The sequence below is a fragment of the Opisthorchis viverrini genome (assembly GCF_000715545.1).
Source record: "Opisthorchis viverrini unplaced genomic scaffold opera_v5_89, whole genome shotgun sequence".
NCBI classification, from domain to species: domain Eukaryota; kingdom Metazoa; phylum Platyhelminthes; class Trematoda; order Opisthorchiida; family Opisthorchiidae; genus Opisthorchis; species Opisthorchis viverrini.
Window position 1 is genome coordinate 23868 of NW_008751744.1, and position 5766 is coordinate 29633.

Sequence of the window (5766 nt, forward strand, 5' to 3'; positions counted from 1 at the left end):
TTTCCGCACATCGTCGTCTAGCATGGCCAGGTTTTATGTGCTTGATGAGCTTTGTCAAATAAAACGCTGTGTACTTACATTCCGCCATGCGGAGCATTAGATGGGTTTTTCTCCAAATCGTCAAAGGTTGAAGAAGTTTGAGCAAACAGTGCGTCGCTTGTCGCGAAGAGAACTCTGCTTGATTAGCTTAGCAATGAAGCCGAAAGCACTGAAACAACCGCTTTCCTTTAAAAATCCACAAGCATGGATTGATCGGATGGCACTTATTATAAGATGTTCTGGGAATTGTAGCAAAGTACTTATTTTTTCTTACACAACCGAATGTGTCGTCAAAATATCGCCAAAGCAACAATGATATGAAGCCTGTTAGAGCGTCCTCAGTTTAAGTGTTGGATGAAAGTATACTCAAATGTTGCTGCGATCGGAGTGCCTCTATGTATCTCGCCGTTCTGTTTACTTGCTATGCAGCTGATGCCCGACTCTCAACACCACTTCGAGATTCGCCAAGCTAGTGTAAGCTGCTCAAGCTGAGCTACTTTCTAACACAAGTTGCGGAATTTCAAAGGCGTGGGCAAACACTGTGCTGGTATATCAGTACCGGTTGTGTATGTAGATTTGACATTCGGTCGACCATAGCGTCCGAGGAAGCATGGATAATTTTCCAAACTAGCTTTTGTCCATTGCCTATAGTTGCTGACTTCGAAAAAGGCTATTCCAGAAGCAACTTCCAACCTGTTTTGATACCTGCCTACGTGTGCTATTGTTGCTTTGAAGCCCGTATTTTTACGGTCGGTTTTAGCAAATTAATCTGCAGCTCGACCCATGTCCGCGTTAAACAGCTGAATAAGTTAAACCTTCTCCTTTCATACAACGTCTGATCGTAAATATTTAACTTTTAATTCCAAAAGTTGTTTACGTTTTCAATAGGTTATTTTTTGTTCTTCAAAGCCGAATTAATTGTCATGATAAAGGCCCGTATGATTCCGGTCTGTAAGCTAGTTGATCATTTTGACCGAGCCAGATCTCAACGTTGGTTGAAGTTCCATGTTTTGGGGGTATCCTGAGTAGCTAAACGACATCACTAGTGACCAAAAATGAAATCACACTAAGTGGACAATCTGTACAAACTTAATGTGCCAGAACGGGTTTTACAGAAACAAAGCCTCAAAAATGGGGGCGGCCGGTCTTGAGACTGTCCCTTACTTGCACTTAGGAAGCTTGAGGAAGATGAATAAAAATGACCAACCTGCGACACCCTTTCGCTGTAAAAAATCAACTGCTTACACTTCCCGATCATGCAAACTTCACACTGCACCTATGCCATCTTCACTTTACGCCCACTATCATTAAACGACTAATGGTCACCCAAATATCGATAAATATCTCACTCCCGGTATACAGAAGAATACGGATAGTTTTTGGCTGTAAACCGGCATATATGGGTGCCCACAGGGAAAGGTGGTTTTGCCAAAAACGCACTTCAATGTTTAGCAGACGTAACTCCAAAAATGATATTCCTGTCTGTCAAAATCGTTGCCTACACACGGTTGAAGGAAGGAATACCCCCTCAACGCACATGGAATTAACAAGAGGACACGAAACTAGTTACGCAATGTTTTTTAATCGAATTTGCTGCAAAAAAAACATATTAGACTTCAACTAAAAGGAAAACAAGCTAATTGATTTGAAACGGCAAAACTCTTTGGCGGCAGGGTATAGCGAAGGGCATTTTGGTTGTCCCGCGTCTGCCAAAACGAACTGTATAGATTTCCTGCATTTTCAAGTTTTTCTAGAGTGAGAATTGCATTGTGAGCTTTTCACATTGGCAAGTTCTGCATTGGTTTTAACAAAAAGCTTATTCCAAATCTTATATTTGCATTGTTTTGCGTGGTATTCTGAATCTTAAGAGACCGCGTTGGTTCACAATCATGACGCTTTTAAAGCTAACTGGAGAGGGTTTTTGGCTCTTTCTGACTAGCATAGCTATGGATTGCGAAGTTACTTGTGGAATGGGAACTAGATGCATTGTGATCTCTACTGTACCAGTAAACCTAGTTTCAATTATATGAAGCATAATAGTCCACACAAAGGCTGTGATATGCAACAGCCACTCTCCTATAATATGGAACGTAATGAGCAGATACAATGCACTGAAGAATCACTAACGCCTACATCGCCTGTTGCACATATATATGTCCAATTCCGATTTTGAAACCCAATACGAAAATGTAGTGCTTGCATGAATATTCACAAACGGGCTGTGCATATTTTGTCGACAACCTAGCTCAAAGTAAGCCATATACGTCAAAGATAAGACCAGATGCAAAGCGCCCTGGAATGTGCCACTGAAAATTCCGTTTGACGCAAATGATGCATTCAAAATTCTATTTTCATTAACTAGCCAAGAAGATCTACAGAATTGTTCATTAGGGATACGTTTTTTTAAACGTTTGTTGCAGAGACACGCCCCATTTAACATAGCACCTCTGCACGTCTGAATGCGGCCAACTGGTTAACGAAACACCTGTAAAAATCATCCTTATCTCCGTTTTGAGAGCAGTGCAACTTTGACTACGGTAGTGCTAACGCCCATCAGAAGTTAGTCCCGTGTAATTATACTTCTCAGTGCTGTAGCGCATCGCGATTGGAGAGTGCAGTCCCGAACAAAATCTTTAATAAAAGACTTCACCTTTGATTTTTTCATCTTCCGTGGAACAATTAACCCAAGTTTATTTAAAAGGGCTTTTGTGTATTGCAATAGTTTTTGGCGCCTAATATTCCACCCATTGTTATGGCAAACATCACGCTTATAAGAAAAGCATTATGCAAAATCTGTATTGCATCCATATATGCGCCCGTGTAACCATGTAAAAACCAACGGTGTTTTTAACAACCAGTATATATTTTTGATTTGCTTTTACATCGAGCTTCTTCTTTGTCAACATTCTTCAATGAAATTCAAGAGAGAAAGAAAAGCAGCCGTAAAACATTAAATTCACTGCAAAAACACTTGATGAATGAGACAGTGAAGGGTGCAGAAACTGTTAAATTTTAAAGTGCGGTAAAAACCAGTGTTACTTTCAGCCACAAAACATACAGATTTACTAAAATATTATAAACTAAATCCGCGGAATAAATATGAATAAATCTCTCCAGAATATATACTGGCTATATCCAATCTACTAACGGTATTCTGAGTAAATAAATCCGTTCATAAAGTCAAGGGCTATGGTTTAAAAAGCCACCAACTAATAAGGAACCAAATATGTTTTCGTCCTAATTTTATTTTTGGCTTCACTTTTTCTCATACGTTTAGAAAAAAGTTCAGAATCAGGATCAGGTTGCCTTCAAAGTAGCATTGTGTAGTGATTAGTCAAAATGTAAATTCTGTTTGTGTGATCTCATGGGAGAGGCAAGCCTCAAGGGCTTGATATCATATACACTCTCTCCGTTTTCAGTGATTTCTAGACCGTGTTCAATTATACGTGAAGTATCTAACGCCCAATAAAACATTCTTTTTTATAGCTCAATAAATTCCAGACTATTCGTTATATCTTAAATTTTCAACACTGTCGCGTTCATATTCACAGCTCTCTTCTGAACGAAGGTTAGCAGATCATTTTTCCGAAAGCTTTGGCCTATCATACATTGACAAACTTTCACTGAATTTTAAATAAAAACCAAATCCTGAATACCCTGCGCAGATTAGGAAGTTTTGGGATGTGTACCGTGCATCATTTACTGAAAAGTCGTCTACTGGATGTTCAATTAAAAGATCCTTGAAAAAGCTCTCATGATGTTCCGGGAAGATACGTTTACAATTATTTCTAAATTAATCAATCATGGGCACTGCTACAGGTGGGACAATGGATGGATGTGCAATCAGATCACTTGACATGGACTTATTCTCAACCAACTGATGGTGACTTATGACCTTGCACGGTCAACAGCCGAAAAAAAAACATTTGAATAAGGCCGTGTTTGACAACTTGATGATGCTTATTACGGCAGTTTCACTAGCGTCTTAACCTTTTTAATTTGACAAATCTCGCTTCCAATTGTAATATTGGGACCCAATTTAAGACCTAAACATTCCACAAGTGTCTGCATTACCACTCGCCCTCTGCAGAATTACAATACACTACCACCAAACGGACGATGTATTCGTTCTTTTTAATTGTACCTCTGAATAGTTTTACTGGAAGGTTCATTGTACTTTGTCTAGAAATTCAGCTGACTGTGGATGATTGTGCTATCTACTCAACTAAAAATATTTGCCGTAATGGTACTTTAAATAGTACATCTTAACCACATTATTTCATTATGAATGTACTTCAATCATGCGATCTGAAGCGTGCTGACGTTCAGCACCGTAACTCACATTAGCGCAGCTGCGGAGGCAAATCCGCTAAATGTCACGGATAAAAAACTACGTCAATATCAGCGGACTAAATTGAGTAGATGAGCTTTCGGCTTTTGGTTTTTTTTAATGACATGTGGGTTTCGTTTTTTTAAACTTAATAATACACATGCATTTATTTTCTGAAGAAATGTGCGTGCCGCATTTGCGAACACAACGTGTAGAGTAAACGATTTCGGATCACTTATGAGGCTTTATGCGCGGATATAATGGTATGCCTTTGAACTCTCAAAATTATCTTGAGGTTTTGACGCAGCAGACGGATGGAGAATTGTTCAAGTCATTTGCTGTTATCATGCAAAATGACAGAATATGCAAACGTCATCCTTGCGGGGAAAAATTATCATCAGTATGTAATTGAGGAGCGTAGTAGTGTGTAGCGGTGGGTTAGTGGTTGTGCCAGCTCAGCGAACAAGCCAACGATCATCTACGCCACCTGCGCTACCAATATTTTTCTCTATAGAAAACTCATCATTTAAACATTTGTTTTTAAACGTGTGGCTTGGGGTTATCGCCAACTGCCTTATGCTGCTAGCGCGTGTTAAACTTGCGACTTCCGCCGACCAAGTTGCACAAGCAAAATAAAACGCTGCCCAGGAAGATATGCCCCTTTCTTATTATCTGACACAAAACTGTACCTAGTGTTTGGTGTCACCATGCGACTTTGACATTTCGATGGACATGTTACAAACTATTTTGAAAAAAAAACCCATGACTTCAAACAAAGGTTCTTTGATAGTCGAAATAGCGCTTCTCACATACTGTGGAAAACCGCGCATGTTGAGGAATCTTGTATTACTGCTAATGGTCCGTGATCAGTGTGTTTTGATTTGATATGCATTTTGATATCCGTTAAGATTAAATTAGATTGGTCCTCCTAATGGGAACATGACAGATTATTTATTACAAATAAGCGCTTCAACAGATTTCGATACGCGCATCGGACATCTTGATTTGGTGGTGTGGCATTTTATTAAAAAATCGCCTAATCAAACGGTAAAATTTTTTGTACTAGGGTGCTTGTCATAAACACAGCATTAAAATTTTGGCTTCCAGTTTGTAGATGGCAGCCATACAGCATTGAGTTTGAATCCCGTTCTGATATTTCAAAGGGGTTGGCAAAGTAATCGAATACTGCTACCATATCATTCTAACCGAAGAAAAGTTGATTTATGATTTCACGATATTAATAATAACATAACTAAAATTATGATATCTGTAAAATTTACTAATGATACATTCATTTCTGCTACACGGGTAACGCAATTATCAAGCCAATAAAGAAAATCACTTAAATCCAGATATATATCACTTTTTGTAGATCGACAAAAGCAGCCCTGAACTCA